The following is a 20,179-nucleotide window of genomic DNA, read 5'->3' as shown; positions in this document are numbered from 1 at the left end:
GTATCTTTGCCCAGCCGTGGCGCCAGGGGCGTAGGCAGAATTTTTTTCGGGGGGGGTTCAACCATACTTTATGTATGTTCGTGCGTGCGTTTGTATGTGTGCGTGTATATCTACGCAAGCAAAATAGCAAATTTTCAGGGAGGGTTTGAACCCCCCCCCCCCTTTGCCAACGCCCCTGGGAGGCGTCTGTATCGTTTATATAGATTGTTTCAGGTAACCAGAACCAAATACTTTCAAAAAACTGGTTACCCTCAACTGAATGAAACCAAGGACATGGTTTTCCTTCATGTGGCGCTCGTTAGGGTATTTTTATATTTTGCCTGATTGAATAATTAGGATTAATTATGCAACATTTTTAAAATTAACTGTATGGCCAGGTGTGTTTCGTTGCGTTGTAGAGGGTACTAAAAAACGACCGATCCAATTTTTTGAGGCAACGTACGTGCTGCGTGGTGATCTCTGCCGGCGTTTAAAGAAATCCCGCGAAATATGATCACACGACTGCTCTCGTGTGCTGCCGTACTGCAGCGCTCTCAAATGTGCTTCGAGCGAAACAACCGACAGACGGACTGTGACGAAATAAGCGGCCGCAACTCTAGGCATTGGCTACACAGTGCGTCAGTATTTTTGACGACGGCTCTCAGCAAGGAAACGCCATCGTCCCCGAGAAGCGGTAGGCTATAATCCGCATGCACGTTGTTTCACTTAAAACACATCTAGCGAACGCTTCACGCCAGCCGATTACTATATTACAAGTCATTGGAGCTTTGTGTCCTCAATATATACAAGATACTTCACACAGAAGCATCGCTACCAGCGTTGTTGTTGCTGTAAACCTGAGCTGTCACGTTTAACAATCAAATCAATTCCATTTAGTTGTTTCAGAATTAAACTAATATAGTACTTTGAGCAATGAAGAAATCCGTAAACACTGAATGGGTGCTCGAGCCGACGTTTCGACAAGTGGACTTGAATTCATCAAGGCTGGAACTCATCAGAGCAGCCACCCACTCTTTACGGATTTTTTTTATCGCAGGCTTCCATCTTCCCCTTCCTGCCGTTTTTTGGATGCCTTGAGAAAGAAGGACCAAACATTTGGAATACCAACAGATATTTCATGAAAATTAAACAAGGTTTGTCGCAGGTAAGTAAATTTGGAGCGAACATTTTTGTAAATAGGCGTTTGCTGCTTCATTAAATATGTCTAATATACTTGAAGTCTCAACGGCGCTATATCTATTGCCTGTTAAAGTATTTCAACTTTCATTATAACCAGCCGAGTACTCTTCTATTCACAAGTATTCTTACTGCCACGTTATCTCGGAAGTTCTTGCAAGTGGATTGAATGGAGAGACGGCGGTGGTACAGCAAACGACTTTATCGCACACAGCATGCGATTTCAACAACCGTTCACGGTGCTTCTGCCATCGCTCTCGCCTGGTGTTTCTTTAGTTTTTTATTTGTGAAACTCTCAGGGTACATATGTACATTGTAGAGGGGAGGGGCCGAAATACAGGTCAACAGCAAAATAAATACAGGATTATTTAAACATTTCGAAATGGAGATAACAATACAACATAATAGTAAATATTACACACAAAGAGTATACTTTATTAACAGACAATGGAAATCAATACACAAATAATACACTAAATAGCCAGTCTACACCAATAATAGTTATGCCCGTTGGTACAATTCACGATTGCAAGTTTACTATTAGTGCGTTCTTCAAACGAGTAGGGTCGGCGATGGTTACTAATGATGCAGGTAGATTATTCCAATCGATTGAGGTCTTAGGGAGGAATGATTGTTAACATGCTATGGTGTTGTGACGAGGTACGTTGACATTATGCACGTGATCATGGCGAGCTGAATGTTGCGGTGCCGGGTGAAACCAAAGTGCGCGAAGGAATGCGTTGTGGTAATACATTTTATGAAATAATGAAATGCGCGATTCCTTTCTGCGAAGAGAGAGTAATGGGATATGGAGCATACTCTTCATTAATGTAACACTGGCATTGCGATGATAGTTAGCCAGGATGAAACGAACAGCGCGATTTTGTACTGATAGGATTTCATTAATTAAAGTGATATGATGAGGATCCCAAATGGATGACGCGTATTCCAGTGTTTGGGGCGGACGTAGGTTATATATAGCAATCGTTTTAAAGGGACAGGCGCATGCGAAAATTTTCTTTTCAAATATCCTTATGAGCGGTTAGCTTTTGATGTTAGGTATTGCATGTGCTGCTTCCAAGAGAGGTCGTTGCTTATATGAACGCCTAGATAACGGTAGCTTTTAACGGATTGAAGGGGGCAGTTATTTAGTGCATAAAAAAATCACAGCATATCCACGGGGTGAATGATGATGAGTGGGGCGAAGCTACGGAGGGAATCATCTGTAAACCGTGAAACTCTTCCGTGAAATGCGCCCAGTACATAATATAAAGAGTGTGAAACATCGTGTATATATTAAACATCAAACTTTTATTGTACTGTTGGTTTACGTGGTCCCTTCATTATCACTTGTGATCGGTGAAATGCAAGGAAGAAGTCCGCTCCCGAGCGAAAGAGCGCCAAGAGCGACCGCATTCCCCGCTCGCCCTGTGCGAATTAAAGGCAAGGCTAGAGGGAAGACAGGACGCGCGTTCCACGACGCGAGGTCGGTAGCATGCCCAACGAAAGCCAACGGAACGCGATCGTGCAAGTGCTCCGGCTTCGCATCGCCTCATGGTTCCATTTAGCGTCCCAAAACCAAACATATTGCTCAAGGTGTGCCTTGCGTTTTTCGTAGAAATAATTTCTTTATCATGTACATTAAGACGAAAAGTTGAAAGCTCACTAGAGTGTATCGCCCGCAAAGTATGTCTTTTAGTGTGATTTAACTCTCGTACGGCAGGGTCCTCGCGCCGTTGCCGGTCCACCTCGCCCGTTGACGATCGGGCGAGGTGGACTACTACTACTACTACACTTTAAGAAAAACATCTGGCGTTCTTTCGTTCTGCTTTTACAAAACATCTGGCGTCTTTCGTTGGTTTATTTCATCAATCAACGGCGTTTTGAACAAAATTTTTATTGTTTAATCACGCACACGAGAAATCTCACCAGGCACTACCTTGGAGGTAAACAATGGCTGCTAATGGCAATGAGAGACAGAAGAAGTCGGCTTTTAGCTAACACCATAGTCCCTCAATACTTTTTTTCTGGTCACGAAACTTCCCCGTCACTCTATGGGAGAGCTTTGTGTGTCGGCAACTTTGACCGCGGGGCGGCGCCACCAGCGTTAGGGGGGCACCCGCGGCACTCGTCGAAGTAGTCAGCGAGGCGACGGCGTGGTGTGTTTGTTTTTGTGCATCGTGCTGTATCGCGTGTGTGCGGTGCTTTCTGTGCGTCTGATCGTGTTCATACGTGACGAATAGTTAGCGGCACCGTGACGAACGATGTAGAAGACGTCCTGCGTGCCGCACGGTGGCTCCGGCGAACAAGGCATCGACTCAGCGCGGCGACGCGTTCTGCGTTCGCTTTGTTTGCGTCGTTTATCGCGTGTGTGTGGTGCTGTGTGTGCCTGTGTCCATTTTCGTATGTGAAACAGTTAGCGGCAGCTTCACGAACGATGACAAAGACGTGCTGTGTGCCGCGCTGTCGCTCCGGCTATAGAGGAACCACTGAAAAAGTATCGTGTTCCCCAGCGACCACGAAAGCCGTGAGCAGTGGAAGCGTGCGATACCACGTAAAGAAACGGGCACATTCTCGTTCAGTTCACCGAACGTTCGAGTATGTGAAAAACATTTCTATAACGAGGACATTATTCGCGAGGACGAATGCTTAACTCGGTCATGTATATTCAGAGGACTTTAAGCTCAGTCTTTTTTGAAAGCAAGGATAAATCGCCGGGTGAAAGTGTCATCGCGTAAGTTGCGCGCGTCAATATGTTTTTCGGTGAAGAGGCGGGATTCACGCCCGTCGTACGTACGGCTGTGTACTGGCAATGTTGGTCGCGGTTCTTCCGCCGACGTCGGCTACAGCCTCGAGGAAAATAAAAAGCGTCAAAAAGGCATGACCAAGCAGTCTTTGCTAAATCAGCGTGCAGGGCAAGGCTGCACGCCGATTCCACCGCGATCGAAAGGAATAGAACATTGCCGCAACCGAACAGACATTTATGACCGCTACGCGCAGGTACGAGCACGCTGCCTATACGCAATGGGTGATCAGTATATAAAAACACACGGAAATATGTCCGTGAAGCCACGAGAGCGAGTTTCCGCCACGGAAACCTCTCGACGCACCAAAAACGCCGTTTAAGCGGCCGCGATGAAAGCCCCCTTGACTGCAGTAATGCCCCCTGGCGGGAGGAGCTGTCCCTATACCAAACTTGGCCCGAAGTTTCGTGACCAGTAAAAAAGTATTGAGGGACTATGCTAACACTTACACTTCTACTTCTACTAACGTTTCCTACTGGAACATGCCAATGGTTGCTAATGGGGAATGAGAGACAGAAGAATTCGGCTTTTAGTTAACGCGCACGCTGCGAATTTTTTTTTTGTTCAACAACGCACAGGAGAAATCTCCCACCGGCACCACCTTGGAGGTCAAAGCGTAAGACTTGTTACTCACTACTACGAGCACGACGACTACGAGGGACGAACGGGTGCCGCCTTAAGGAGCTTCGCCCCTAATAGGGGAGGCTGTGTTAGAACGAGAAATGCGCATCAATTTACATTTATTATTGTTGAGCTCCATGCACCAAGTGAGGCACCACTTATATATGTAATTATTGCGACAGCAATTATATGGACATTCTCGGCTGGTTTTTGTCCGTCCCCGTTATTCACCGTATATGTATAAGTTTGTATATATATATATATATATATATATATATATATATATATATATATAAAAGTTAAAAAGAAAAATAATTTAGAAAAATGCCTCCGAAGCGCGGGATTGAACCAGGGACCTCTCGCTCCGCAGCCCGTGGCGCTAGCCACTACGCCACGAAACGCCCATCCTCTAGGGAGCTAACGGCGAGCGTTAAATACACACCCTTTACCGCTGGCCGGACTCGCAGACGGTAGGCGCCTATAAGCGTTTCTTCATTGCCAGCGAGATGGCGGAAGGAGCACAACGAAGGTCTTTCGCTCGCTGCAACGCCCGCGTTTACGAAAGGAGCGCGCTGTTCGAACAGAAATAAGTAACAACTGCGACATTTAGTTCGCGCTCGTCCTGTGTGTGCCTGTTCGTTCGTTTCGTGCGTCCTGCTTTATGTTTCAGCGGTGTTCTTCAAGTATCGAGGTGTGACGCATGATAGTTCGCGCTCGTTCTGTGTGCGTTCTTTTCGTGCGTCCTTTGGGGTCGAGCAACGCGCTCAAAATTTCGAGCTGCTTTCCGTTCTTCGCGTTAGATTCCAATTTGTTGCTATCGCATTCATTGCTTCGCCGTTGCGGCGAAACTGTGACTCTTTTAACTCGGATCGAAGAGCTGCTATGTCGGAAACATCATTAATTTTACGATATATAACACAGTCGTCCTCGAATAAGCAAATTTTTGAGGAAATGTTATCGGGTGTATTGCTAATATATATTAAAAATAAAAGAGGAGCTATAACAGACCCTTGAGGAACACATCATTCAACTGGAGCCGTGTTAGATGTGGAGTCATTAGGTAGAACAAATTGAGAACGAGAAGAAAGGAAAGATTGGATCCAGCCAAGTACTCCAGTGTCAATGTTTAGAGCGCTTACTTTGTGTAGAAGCAATACATTTTTAACCCTGCATGTTATTTCTGCCTTTCTGGACAAGCAATACATGTTCTTTCTGGAACATGCCTTGCAATGCTTTCCGTCGGTGCGCCTCCTGGCGCCGGACGGCCTTCACCCAAACTTCTAGGGCTTAGCTCTGATGGCTGCACACATCAAAAGAGATGTGCTTCCGGAAAACAATCGATGCCTGGTGTTCGTCCTCGATAGGGCGTGCACATGTCCAGTGGTCGCATGAAGCAAGCCTCTGATGCAAGCCCACCTTGTCCTGTGGATCCTGTGTCCTCGCCCTGCTTGCCTCCTCTACTACGGCTGCCTGTTGCCAAACTCTATACCGAGCCACTTGCACAACAATGCTCAACCTACGGCACAGTTACTACGAAACCGAAGAATCAAGGACACTCAGCATGAAATAGGTCCCGAAGCGCTTCTGTCTCACCGATACTCTTTAAGGAATGGTAATCGCGAGAAAAGCGCTGTAACTTCGAGCAATCGACTGACTCCGACATCAACCGACCATACGGCCCATAGTCCTGACTTTCTTAGGATTAGGGAAATTGTAGAAAAACGTGTGAAATGCAAAGTTCGCGCGTCTGTGTTAAATACTTATTTAACCTTCTTGACTGTATAAAATGGACTTCTGATTTCGCTTAAGCTAGCAACTCCCAAGAAGGTCACGAAGCAACGTCCAAAAATGGAACGAAACGTTAAAGCATGCGTCCCTAGCTCTCAAACGCATCATCAAACATTACAATTCCACTTTCGAAGCGCTTCTAAACAATGAACGACAGTTACGCAAAGCCGATGTGTTGCGTACTTCTGAATCGGCCTTACTCGTGAAGTACCAACAGAGAAAACAATTAGACATCGAAGAGAAGAAAACAATAAAATTGCTGCGCGACCATATCAGCCTCCCACAACACTTGTCGAGTGAAGTTGCAGTTTCCGTCGAACCGTCCTATTCCTGCCACCTAGTCCTAACGTAGTAAACGTTTGGAACGCGTTTATATCTGACTCAGAAATGAGTGTGCTCTCTCGAAGCTTAAATTTCTGCCCGGCTACTGGTGGGTGTATACACTGATTTGAGCTTGGTAAAATACTTAGATGAATTTTAGCGAAAAATGAGACTAATGAAATTTTGCCATGAACGCTCGTCATCCAAGAGCAACATGTCTTCCCGTCAACACTGGACGCCACCAAGACAGCGCGATAACTTGATCGGTATGTACACATTTCTGCAATTCGACGTGACATTCTGCAAGCTCATGGGAACCGCATTTTGTTCAAAGAAAACCCGACCCTAAAATAACAAAATGCAGTTAAAAGTTTCCAAGAATGCCCCGGTATGGTTAAAAAACCCGCCAATAAAAGAGGCACAATAGTGATAATGAAGGCAACGGCTGCATTTGTGAGGCTCAGAGACAGCTGGGTGATCACACATTTTACAACGAACTCAGTGAGAATTCAACCGAATGTAATATTCAATGACACAGTTTCCTATAAAGCAAAGCAATGACTAATTCCTCGCAGCCCTGTTCCAAGAAGGTTCTACTATTTGCCTAAAATACATAGGCCAAACAACCCCGGCTTGCCCTGTTGTGTCAGGCATTGGAACTGCCAACGAACTGCCTTCAAGCTCGGTCGACAGCCTTATCCTCCCTCGTTTCCGTCTTATCTTAAGGACTCGTGGGATGTCCTTTCTAGCCAAGTGTGAATCCCAACATAAAAACGTGACAACCGTTTATTCGATTAGCAGTAGCAGCGGGCTAACGTGCCGAAGCTACGCTCGTCTGGGTAGCGAAGCAATGGGAGTCTTCGAAGCTTGGCAGCTTGGTTTTGTAGCCACCGCCGATGACGTATACCTCGGGTGACGCAGCGGTGGCGCTGTCGCTTATCGGAACGCAGTGCAGCGTGTTGCAACGCCGAGCTCAATAATAGTGAGAGGGAGGCTGCGCGGAATTACGCGCAGAGTAGGTCGCCACAGACTCCTCCCATTTTGTGGCTCAGATAATCGGCCTGTGTCTGTAGTGCCTCATCGCTGGTAACAGTAGATGTTGCCTCACTTAACGCTAACATTCCCTATGACGACGGCATTCGTGCAGTAGTAAATGCAACGACATGGCGAGTTGGGCTAGTTGGTATACATCCATCTTTCAAAATTCAGAATCAAGCGCACCGAGGACGTGCACAGTAGAAGTGGACAGGACAGAGCTCACCCTCACAGCTGATTCTTTATTAGTCAGAAAGAATTCACCGACGTTTACGTTCCTGCCTAATGCGAATTCTGAGCGCAGCTTCGTGTTGGGGCAAGGCCAACTGTGTTTGCAGTTTGCCTTTCCGCAAGGTATCGAAAACGTCATAAATCATACTTTTTGTGAAGTAGGAGAGCGCCAAAACCATTAAAGCATCATTATTCTTCTTTCTTCGGATAAGCAAGGTACCCGCTACACATCTGTAAGGTAGATGCACTTTGTTGATGCAGCATGTGGCTGATGATGATGAAGAATTATGGCTGAGAACTTTACAGCGGGTGAGAAGCATTAAACCACATACTCGTTGCACAATTAACATTGTGTGATGACTAGTTGTTATCTTACTCTTATGTCACGCTATATTACATATGTTAACGCGATTCCTTGTCCGACATGACGCCTGTCTAGGGTCTTTTTGCAAATGAGTTTCAAGCGCCAGCGTGGCTCTGTGGTAGAATACTCGACTGCCACGCAGGGGGCTCGGGTTCAAATCCCTTTCGATTCTAGACATTTTTTTCTCATTTTTTTTTATTTTTCATGTTTATCGGTTACGCTGACGCCAACGTCGATGCTGCTCAACACAGGAATGGGCACCTAAGAGCTGCGCTCTAAAATGCATATGAAGGATATGCATGATTCTTCGGAAATGCGTACGTGAGCAGGGTGCTACAAAAAGCATTCACGTCAGGATTACCATAAGAATTTTCTGCGTTACGTGTAATTTATTGGATATCACATGTACTAAGTCTCTAGATACGCGCACTCCTTATCGTGCTGCACCATGTTGGCTTCATAACGCAGTCATGTCCCCTCTTCCGGATATGACACGATTCCACTATCTCGCAAGTCACTTGATCCTTATGCCCAAAAATTATTTCTGTCCCATTAAACACAGTATAACACCCGCAGTTTTTGCAGCGAACAGCGAAATGAATATTGCTTGATGCCTTTATGGATGCGTGGTCTGCCCTAAGCCGATCATTCACGCATCTTCCAGAGTGACCGACATACAATTTACAACACGGAAAACGAATCATATAATCCATCCCTTTTACGCATTCCACAAACTTGCTGCGGTGTTTTACAGAGCAAACTCTTGAACCTATCTGTTTATTAAGACGCGGACACAAACTTGCCAGTTGGCTTTTTGCCGTAAACTTCCCGTCTGCGCTATACCTACTGCCAACATGCGTCAAGTTGTGTGCCAACTTGTGCACATATGGAATAATAGCCATTTTCCGGCGGTTCTCTGACTTACTGGCTTCCAAATTGACTCCATCTTTTATCTCTTTATTTCTCTCGCAAGAATGGTGCACACTGAAAACCTTAACCTCGTGGTGTAACTCGATTCCTGGAATTTCTCCAACTAACTATTTTATAAGATAAACGCATGATTTTTGCAAAGCGGACATGAAACTTGATTTCACTATTCTCCTGTTTACTAACTTGCAGTGCGCGGACGCATAATCTAGCACTGCCTTAGCAATTTTTAGTGGTAACACCAGCAAATGTGTACTCTATTAAGAGCCACGCTTAAGCCCACAAGTTGTAACGCGTTTTTTTTTTGAATAGTTCAGTAGTGAAATTAAGGCCCATGCTATTCTCGTTAAATACCTTTAAAACCTTCACTATCTCTCGAGAGGAATCCGTGTTATGAGGAAGTTATCGGGTAGTTATCGACATACCTGAATATGTGTTTAGCAATACCAAAAAGGGGCCGTTCAGCTCCCCTGTCAAATTTGCTCAAAAATATTTGGCTAAGAATAGGCGCGACAGACGAGTCTATACAGAATTCAGATCGCTGGATTTCGGATCCCCTGACGGGAGCCCTATTCACAGTTTCTCTCACAACTATGAGATCGTATTAATTAGATTAGATCGTAAACAAGGCTCCCACCGGGGAAGCCTGAACGTTCGTAATTTTCTTATTCCTTTCTAGTATTTATGACTCTTTTGCATTTTATCAAATGTCGTACATGTCTCTGAGGTGGTTGTTTGTGCTAATGACGTATTTTTCCAAGCGTAAGCTTCCCAGATTAGCATTATTAATTCTAGCTAACAATAGGCAACAGTAGTAGCGCTCACGATCTCTTTATAACGTGCTTCTCAATGCAAAAATTGTGCTGGCGAAAAGTTTTATGCACTCAATGTCAGCGAAAGACGCGTCCATGCAAGCATGAAATTTTTCAGATAAAGAGCTGAAATACCTCTGAGATTCTAACCCTAGTGAGAGTACTTGTCAATTTTCCGCACTCCTCTATATTATCACGGAAGTAAAATTACCAGTTTAGTGCGCAACACCACCGTTAGTACGATGAGCATTGAAGCAGCGCGACGGAACCATGTTTTGCCATTGCCACAACGCGTCAAACCACTGAGATAGCTTAGCAGACTGATATGTAGCGCTGCTCAGCTCGAAATTGCGGGTTCGTATCCCGCCCGTAGCGGACGCGTTTCGGTGGGAGCGAAATGCAATCCACCAGTATACTTATATTTACGTGCGCGTTTAGGAAACCCAGGTAGAGTGCTCCACTACGGCATCCCTCATCATCAAAATCATAGGCGTATCTACCTACCGAGGTGGGGGGGGGCGATAGGGGGGCGCTAGCTTCCCCACTGTCAAAAGCCGGGGGCCACTGTCAAAAACGGCGACCGCCGTCAATGTAGAAGGGGGGCCTCCCCCCTCTCTACTTTGACGGCGGTCACCGTTGGCGGCACACTGGCAAACCAACCACTAAACCGCAGTTTCCTTTCAACACAGGTATTGCACGCTTACATCACTGAATTTTTTATTTACATCCGGCGTCTGCAGCGTAGCTTGTCTATCGTGCCACACCACGCCACGTGGCACCTCTGCGGTGCGAGCCACACTTGCGATGCTTTCACACCTTGCGATCTAGCATTGCGGAGGAGGATACCGCTGAACGTGGGGTCCATGACGTCAGACTTTTGCTTCCTATTTCAATTTGGTTCAACTTGTTGTCAATTGCATATCACTGTTGAAGCAAGCGCGGGCGAAAACCGAAAAAAAATTATCAAGGTTTCAATCATTTGTCGATACTGTAATTTAAAGAAAATATCTTTTTTTTATGTACAGCATTCCCTGCCTACCTCCTAGTTGCTGGAAATCAATGAGGGCGGAGAAGTGTTCAGTGTTTAGTTGGGCAAGGCTCAAGTAAAACTCCGGCGGATGAGGATTGCGCCTGTCTTCGATCAATCTGCTCAGCCTTGTCAGCGCCTCCTCTATCTTTCTGTGCCTGGGCGAAGGCGAGGAGCGCAATGGGGAGCGGCCGTCGGCGTTAGTGTGACTTTGAGCCGCTAGGCGGCGCCACCTAGTAGACCCGCAGTCGCGTCCTCACTCGCGGAAACGAATGCCGTGGCTCCAATCGAAGCTGCTATATGGTTCAGTTTTCGTTTGCATTCGCGTTGTTTAAAGTATAATGAAAACTTGTAAACGGGAATCATGATGCACTTGTTGTAGACAGCCAGCCCATTTCAAAGGCATGGGCCGTTCGCGGCTATTTGATCGAGACGTTCGCGCGTCGTCTGCTAGGCCGATACCAGAGAGCGCATGCCAGTGATGCGCGGACGATTGTTTTGTCACCGTTATGTTCGCTTGACTGATAGTTGGTTTTTGACTGTCTGAAAGTGGATTTTTGAAAGCCGCATTTGCCAGGAGCTAATACTGAAAGCTTGGGCGCTTAAAGTTCTCCGATGCGTGCTGCCATCTGCTGGTGTAGCAGACTACACGCAAGGCTGGAATTCATGCGCCAAATAGCACGAAATGTCACTAGACTGCTTGCAGGGATACACGTGATCACCCGTTCTCTTCATAAAGCTTTTCATAATTACATTTCTCGATATGCTCAGTTCTTTTTGTAACACCACAACCTAAGTCCAAATCCTTGTAACATACTGAAAAATTTCTATATTTGGAGAGACAGAGTATATTTCGAAGGAATGTCCTTACCGCGCCATAGTACTTTAGATGTTCTGAAACCGTAAGATCAGCAAAGAATGCGTCGAACTGCGGACAAAAGCCCATACGTTTGAAGCCTGCAGTTCTTATGTTACTTCCAGAAACAAGCACTGATCCTCCGTTAGGCTCGGTCAAACCTGGAATGAACAAAAAGTACACATTATAACAGTGGCTGCTCGGCTATTTCTGCACAGTGCATAATACTAAAAAAAATGTTCGCTACTTTTAGGGCGCGAGCTGTCTTGACAAAGCTCAAAAATTAACTCTACCAAGAGCACACATCATTCCGAAATATTCATATAGTACCGGATTCTGAATGGAAAGTTCCCACTATGTTTCGGAATTTAATTTTAATGCAGTAATATTGCGGACGCAAGACGGTTCACAAAGTGAGCAGACAATGAATAATTCAACTTGTGGCGCAGTTTGCCTCGTCAACCCTAAAATTTCTACTCCCAATGGAAACGTGAATTTTGGTTGCTGACAGGACGCGTTGAAGATCTAAATGTAAGTACTCTTATCTAAATGACACCCTTAACTAACTGTTAATAATGGGTGTGTAAGCGAAATGCGAAGACACTGACGATTACGCCATGCCTTAATGCGAAGTGGAGATAAGCAATGCAAAAAACAGATTACGGAAAGCAGGAGCACAGCAGAAGCGCTGACTTCCACCTGAAATGTATTGCCGTGTATGCGCCTCATATGTATCTGCAGAAATAGTTACACGAAAGGAAAAAATGACACAAAACGAAAAAAAAATAAGCGGATGAAATGCATGCAGTTGCACTCGGCGTGAAAGCTGTAGGAAGTGCGGACCAGTGCCTTTCACCTGCCCTTCAGCGACGCTCGCCTTTACGGGCAACCTCACGTTAGCTTTCCAAACGCTCAGCCTGCTCGGCATCCATTGCGGTAAAGGAAGCCCTCGTTTGCTATACAGTGGTGCCTTCTCCCCTCCTCACCTTCACTTCCCTTTGCCACCCCCCTTGCTGCACTGTGCTATACATGGTTATACTATGCTCTACCTTCTCCCTCTTCCTTCCTATTCTATTCACCCGCAGTTTCCTTTGCCTGCCCATTGCTATAGAGTACTATACATGGCTATGCTATGCTCTGCCCGCTTTCTCCTCCTTTCCATCCTACTAATCCTCACATCACTCCTCCTCACTTTCACATCCCCGTCCCACACCTTGCTACACGGCTGCTACTTTAAGCATGCCATATCAAAACAACAATCATATGATTCGTAGTCTGGGAAGCCAAGCGTTGCTTGGCTTCCCAAGCAACGCTTAGCGGCGCTGCTGCTCTTGACAGGCACCGCCATCTCTGGCCGAAAAAGAGAAACTGGGGTGTAAGCAGCGCGCGTTTTCCCTTCTCTCCACCGCATTGCCGCTTGCTTCTGTGCACGTGCAGAGCTCTCGCGGTGCACTTGCGGCTACTCACAGTGTACCGCTTGTAGTGCGGCTTCAAAAGGATTTTCAAGCTTGACCGGCACTTCCGAAAAGCGAACTTGATAAAATGAGAAAGGCTCGTCAATCACGTTAACGGCGAAGAGCAGACGATCGACGACAACGACGCCCAACTCAAAGCGAAATGCATTTCCCAAGTCGCGATTACACCGTGTAGGACGTATACATCGAGGTAAGTCTCATTCTGTCATGTTAAAGATGAACAATGGTCCACATGCACTCCGAAATGAAGCCGTACACGCTATCGATGTTCTGCGGCTTAGAGTACGAATCATATGATTGTTGTTTTGATATGGCATGCTTACAGTAGCAGCCGTGTACTTTCGTGAACAAACGTTTGCGGCGTGCGAAAAAAAGATTATAGCCATGGCACTGCTTCCTGAGAAGGTTAGAGTCAAGTCATCCGTGTCGCTGGAGAGTCACCCGCCAATTAAGACACGAGCAGCTAGCTGAGCTTTAACCACTGTGAAGCAAGATGAACTGCTCGCCTCGTTTTTTCGGCTCTCGCGTCATGCTTGCAGCCTCTTTTTATGATATCGACTTCACAGGCGTATAAAACCTGTTGCGTGAACGCGGCTAGAAATCGCACAAAGTCAGAAGGTGGTCACTTCCAGGTTGCAGTTGCAAAGCATGTATTAAATACCAGTTATATTTAGCGGCTTAAGTATATATCACCCTAATAAAGTGACAAAAACAAAGCAAACCTGCAGAACGATGTAAAGCTTGCTGAAAATGCACAGACGTCCGTTCCGGCGTGATAAAGCAGCCTTCCCCACGCGTGAAATGCAGGCGCCGAACTTCTGACAATGTGCCGAGTTCAGTTGAATTCAACCAACCGCGCAATGCTAACGGTATAACGCGAATGTGAACGTTCAACAACGACGGGTAGGTCTCACGAACACGGGGAATCAAAACACAAAGTTGCTTCACCTACAACCGTAACTGGACTTTCACAATACGAGAAGACAGCGAGTAATAATTACTGTAGTCGCTGCGTGCACGCGCCGCGTTACTTACCGATTCAGGTAGTCGAAACGAACGAAAGCGATGACCTCAGACAGCCAAAATAGAAGGCGAGACAGCGCTGTCAGCTATCCACGCTTGCCGCCTTTATTTCTCGTACGACACACCCGGGAACCGATGCAGTTTAACACGTGAATCGTGAGCCTTGGTTTTGTCTGCACTATTGTGGCTGGCCACTAAACCGCGATACTTCGGACCACGCTTGCGCTTCCGCGGGGTCGCTTCTGCCATCGCGCAAATGCGCAGCTTCGCACAGCAAGCCTCTTGGTTCAACGTACCCAGCTGACGGCCCCCCAGTTACCCGCACCGAGAGAAGAACGCGTGCGCACGTGCGCTACCGCTACCGTGAAAGGGGCTGAGTCGGCCGCGCATAAGGTTCAGAGCTCTCCGACAGAGCCGCAGCGCGGCTGGCGCGGCGCTGTCGTCGCGCCGCAAACTTGAGCTTGGGTTCCCTATACTGTACCGCACATGGCTATGCTATGCAATACCCTCGCCCACCTCCTTTCATTCCTTCTTGCCATCACATCTCTCCTCCCAACCCTCACTTCGCTTTTCAACCCCTTCCTATATGATACCATCTACGGCTATAGGTATATTATAAACGGCCTCTTATCTCTCCTCCTCACTCTCACTTCCTTGTACTACCTTTTGCTATACAGCACTTATGATATGCTGGCTATGCAATACTTTACATTCTCTCTCCCTGATTCCCATCCCCCTCACATCACTCTTAGTCACCATCACTTCCCTTTTGCGCCCCATTGCTATACTTACTATGTATGGCATAGTCGTGCTATACACAGCTATGCCATACATGGGTATGCTATACGTAATTTTGCCTGCGTGATACCATACATGGCTACGCTATGATTTACGCTCTCTATACCTCCTTTCCCTCCTACTCACTCTGACCTCCCTTCTCCATGAGATTTCTTTGTTTACTACACATGGCTATGCTGTAAATGGCTGTGTTATTCATGATTTTGCCTGCGTGACACCAAGCGACGGTATATCATTACAGCATACGATGACAACTAATGACAGCATAAGAAAGCATACGGCAGCTCGGGCCCCTAAAGTTATTCGTACTTAAGTATGCACTGACACGAAAGCAGCGAAAACAACATTAGCAATCACAGCGGCCAACTGCGCCAACCCCCACTATACAAGCGAAAATCGCTCTCAAATTGCGCAACCGAAGGTTTATTAACGCAACCGATCCTCTCTCGCACCATCTGTGCGGCCTCATTGATGATACGTGCTTGCTCATCCTTCATCCTATTGACAGCTGTGGCCCGCTGTAGCTGCGGAGTGCACCCACATGTGCTTACAGGGAGTGCCAGGAACAACTTTCACATTAACACGGTCTTACTTGCTTAAGTCGATGAGACACAAGAGTTCGTGTAATTTATGATGGGCACTCTTTCTCGCTTTTCAGTAGCTGATTGTTCTGTCTTACCCATCAATGGCCCATACGTTTCCTTTTTCTGTGCATTGCCTCAGCTACAGAGACATGCAACGGGCGGGGGGTTCTCTGCTTCTTCTAGGCGCTTCGACTGTACCACGAGACTACCTTCCGAGACGTGCTGGCAGGCCATGCCGGTACCAGAAATATTGCGCGAGCGCCTCTATCTGCTAAGGGTGACTTAGCAGATGCCGGTAAAGACAAGATCCGCTTTCCAGATCACAGCGTTTTCGCCTCGGAAGACCATACATGCTGGCGTTACAAGCCTCGTTCACAGAAGCCTATTCTTCCGGTCACATCGGCTCATAGTAAATTAGTAAAGAAAGCTATTGCATGGTCACGATTTTCTTGAGCATTGGAGAGGCCCAGCCAACGCGCCTCGGAAGCTAGTTTCCTGGCACAGTTGAAGCACCTAGAAGAAGCAGGGTTTCCACGCTTTTTGCTTGTCTCTGTAGCTGAAGTAATATATAGAAAAGGGGCATCGATGGCGACAAAGAACAAACTACTGAAAACTGAGACAGAATGGTCTTCATACCTTAATATAAGTACTTTGTGCCGCATCACCTTAACCATTTATGGGGCATATTGTTATGAACAATGCATGCCACATAATGAGGGCCGCATTGTCATTTCTATGAGCTTTTAAAATGTGTAAAAAATTTCAGCTCTTTATTGTTAAGGGTTTTCGAGAAAAAAGTTGGATATATCTGTCCCACTGCCCTATGAGTGTATTTGCAAAAGTGGAAATATGTGACCCACTGACCACTGAAAGACAGTCCTTTCAGGAAAAAAGTACTTTTATTTTTTTATGCGAACTTGCTGCTGCTTTACAATCCACAAAGGACAGATCTTACAGACACCTACTCTCTGTCGCTTCCTCCACTGGAAGATACTTCACTGCGTGAAGCAGAACGAAAATTGGATACTCAAATAAGTTGCACATAATGTTAGACTGGCTACACTTTCGGAAATATATCACTGAAAGCTTGTCAACTTTACGTGGCACAAATTGTTGAGAAAACCCTATGGGTAGGAAGGAATAAGACCACTATAGTAACACATTCCGGAGCTCGTGAGTATGAAATAAACTATTGAAGCTTACCACTCATGCTGATTCGGTGGAGAGCGCGCCAAAATCTGATGAAAAAAGGATACAGCGCGTGGAAACGGAACGGTTCGTTTGGAACACGGGTATGTGCTGGCACCTTGCAAATACCATAAAACGAACTACCAAAACCGTTTTCTAGAACAACTACGCAGTCGCACCAAAAGTCTCAATGCAATCGATTCAGTGATCTTGATATAAAAAATTAGAACACGGCGAAAAAAGTGGGACAGATGAGCCCCATTGCCCCACAAAGGGGTAAGAAAATAGGACAATGTGTTAATGCGAAAACTGTTTACAGTGTGGTTTTTGAAGAGTGAAAACTTGAGGATTAAACAACATCGACGAAAGTTAGTACAGACAGGAAAGACGCTCAGCTTTCCACTAAGTTAGATATGAATGCAATAATTACACCGATAACTACTGCGCATGGGCAAGAAAGAGAGCCCCCTCTTTAGATAACCTTGCTGACCAAAAGCCAGTATAAACAAAATGGATAAGATTTGATCCTAACATGTACTACGTCGATGAGGGAACTAAACATAAATGATTCGTTTTTCTCGGTGATAAGGTACTTAGAGGGAAATGGCACAATGGTTGTCGATGTCTCAACAACTGGCCCAATAGTTGACGCTTCTACGGCTGTTTTCAGTGCTCCCGACAAGTTTTTCCAGCTGGCAAATATGACCTGTCCCGTAACAGACGTGGGGAGAGTGTGTCGTCAAACAAAACGCAGTTTGCTGACCCTGTTTAAGGGACCATGTACAAGATCCCCTTGTCTAGTGGGGCTCGTTACGTGGGCCAGTCGCGCAGATGCCTAAACGAGCTCTAGCACAAACATGCCAATAATGTACGTAACAGTAAAGAAGGCTCCCCGGCACTGCATGTGAGCACGTGTGGGTGCACTCCACAGCTACAGCAGACCACAGTTGTCGATAAGATGAAGAATGAGCAAGCGCGTCTAATCAGTAAGGCAGCTCTTATGGTTCGTGAGTAAACCATCGGTTGCGCCATGTGGCTCTATTTGTTGCATTGCGGAGGTTGGCGCATGGGGCCACTGTGACTGTTAATGATGATTTTGCTGCTTTCGTGTCAGTACATTTTTGCTGTTCTCTTTTTTCTTTTTGTAACTGTTCCTGCAGACACATATATGGCACATTCATAGCAAAAAAGTTCAATTAAAAGTCAACGCGAGTCCTGTGTGTTTGTTTTTCAGTGCGCCTTTTTGAGCTGATTATCTTCAGTATGTATAACCAACTAGCTCAGCCAGCATTATAAAAAACATAGTTGATCCCTGCGTCATAGCAATCGGTTTAACATGAAAGTAAAAGTTGTCCTTACAGAAGTAGCTGAATGTTTACTGTACATTGTAATATGAGAGCTTGCGTAATGTCTATTGGTGTTTGGCAGCTATAGCACAATTTAACGTGTATGAGGCCATGTTGACGCTTGGTGGTACATCTCTATCCCGACGACTTACGTTCATAATCCATGATTATACAAACCCTTGTGGTAGTTGTAGGAGTTAACGGTGAGAGCGTAATCAGAGAAAGCAGTGCGACAGCCAGAAGAGCGTCGCTGATCGGACGCAGACATGGTAATTTATTGAACATCACGGGTGGACGCAACGTGCGTCGTGTTTTCCCTGTAGCCAGACTGCCATTAATCGTGCGCCGAGCGTAAGCGGGGAACGCGGGGCTACAGCCAGGTGAGGCAGGCGCGCGTCGCAGAGCTATTTCATGGTATGCATGGACGATATGAGCGAGGCCGATGCTTGGGCTAAGGTCGCCACCTCATGGTGTGTTAAGGCGTTGACAAAATTGCACTTCTCTCATTGGAAACGCGCCGAATGGGACGGACGCGCAGCAATATGGGCCCGTATTCTCAAAAGGCGACAATCGCAAAAGTATCGCCTTTGGTGCGCGCTGATTGGCTATTGAGCAAATCGGAAAAGTTGGGGCGCCATCTGGTAATTCCGCCGACGTCAATTTTGTGTCATGGGGCTCGACGGTGCTCTCGACAATATTTGCAATAAACGAAGGCACCGTTAACCGTCCGTTCATGGTGAAGTCTAGCATTTCAGTGACGTAGGCGGTAGCTTCTAGTATTCAATCCTCGGTGAATATACGCAGCATTTTTTACGCTGAAGCTTTCATCGAGCATTACCTTGGGGTGTTATCAGCACTCGTCCTTTGCCAGCGCGTGTTTTTTCGTGGTTTGAACGTCCCAGGAACATGAACCGTGCGTTGCTCGCGTGGCTTATCGCGCGCCGGCAGCATGTTGAGATCTTGAGACGATGTCGCTGCGGCGGCACGCTACAGCTGAACTCTCCGAGTACGCCGTGTTAAACTCTCAACGAAAATACGTTTCATGCAAAGTTACATTCTTTAAATATTATACTGTGCATTAAATAATCGAACAAAAAAACGTTGAAAGCACTTCCAACACGTCCTATATTTCAAGTAGCCACAGCCAAGCCGGCCAAGCCTGGCCACTGCGTAGAAGTAGCAGCACACGCTCGAAAACGCCGCACTCGGGTTGCTCTGCGCTCGTAGTGCGCTCACTTCTGTGTTGTGAGACATTCGTATTACCAACGGCCAGTTACAACAATGACGTCACAGGCAAGTGTTTTTTTTTACTTATTGAACGCATCAAATTCTGCGTCACCAAACGCGATACTATCGCCTTTTGCGATCGTTTGAGAATACGGGCCATGGTGGCTAGAGGGGGAAGTGCAAGCCATAGAGTTTCCTATGGTGCCAGCAACGGCGTGCCGGAGACGCAGCATTTTTTCATGACGATGCGACGGCGCGGGCGGCATCTCTCGGAGCCGACCGCAGCGCCGCCGCATCTGAGATTCCATCCGCGCGCTGGCTTAGGTTCGCGGAGGTGTTTGGTATGAACACAGGGCGCTTTTTCCATCCACGACTTCTTACGGCGCACACTAACCATATAGCAAAATAATTATCGAGATTAGGCAAACATATCAATGAAGCTGGCCCAACTTTGGTAATTGCTTCGTGCAGCTTTGTGTGGAGTGTAACGATTGGAAAACACTGCACCTCTGCTTATCGGGGGGCTAATGCCCCCCCCCCCCCGTTTCACTGGCAACTTCTTCGAAAGGTAGGCAG

The sequence above is a fragment of the Rhipicephalus sanguineus genome, chromosome 5 (assembly GCF_013339695.2).
Source record: "Rhipicephalus sanguineus isolate Rsan-2018 chromosome 5, BIME_Rsan_1.4, whole genome shotgun sequence".
Taxonomy (NCBI): Eukaryota; Metazoa; Arthropoda; class Arachnida; order Ixodida; family Ixodidae; genus Rhipicephalus; species Rhipicephalus sanguineus.
Note: the sequence above shows the minus strand (reverse complement) of the source record.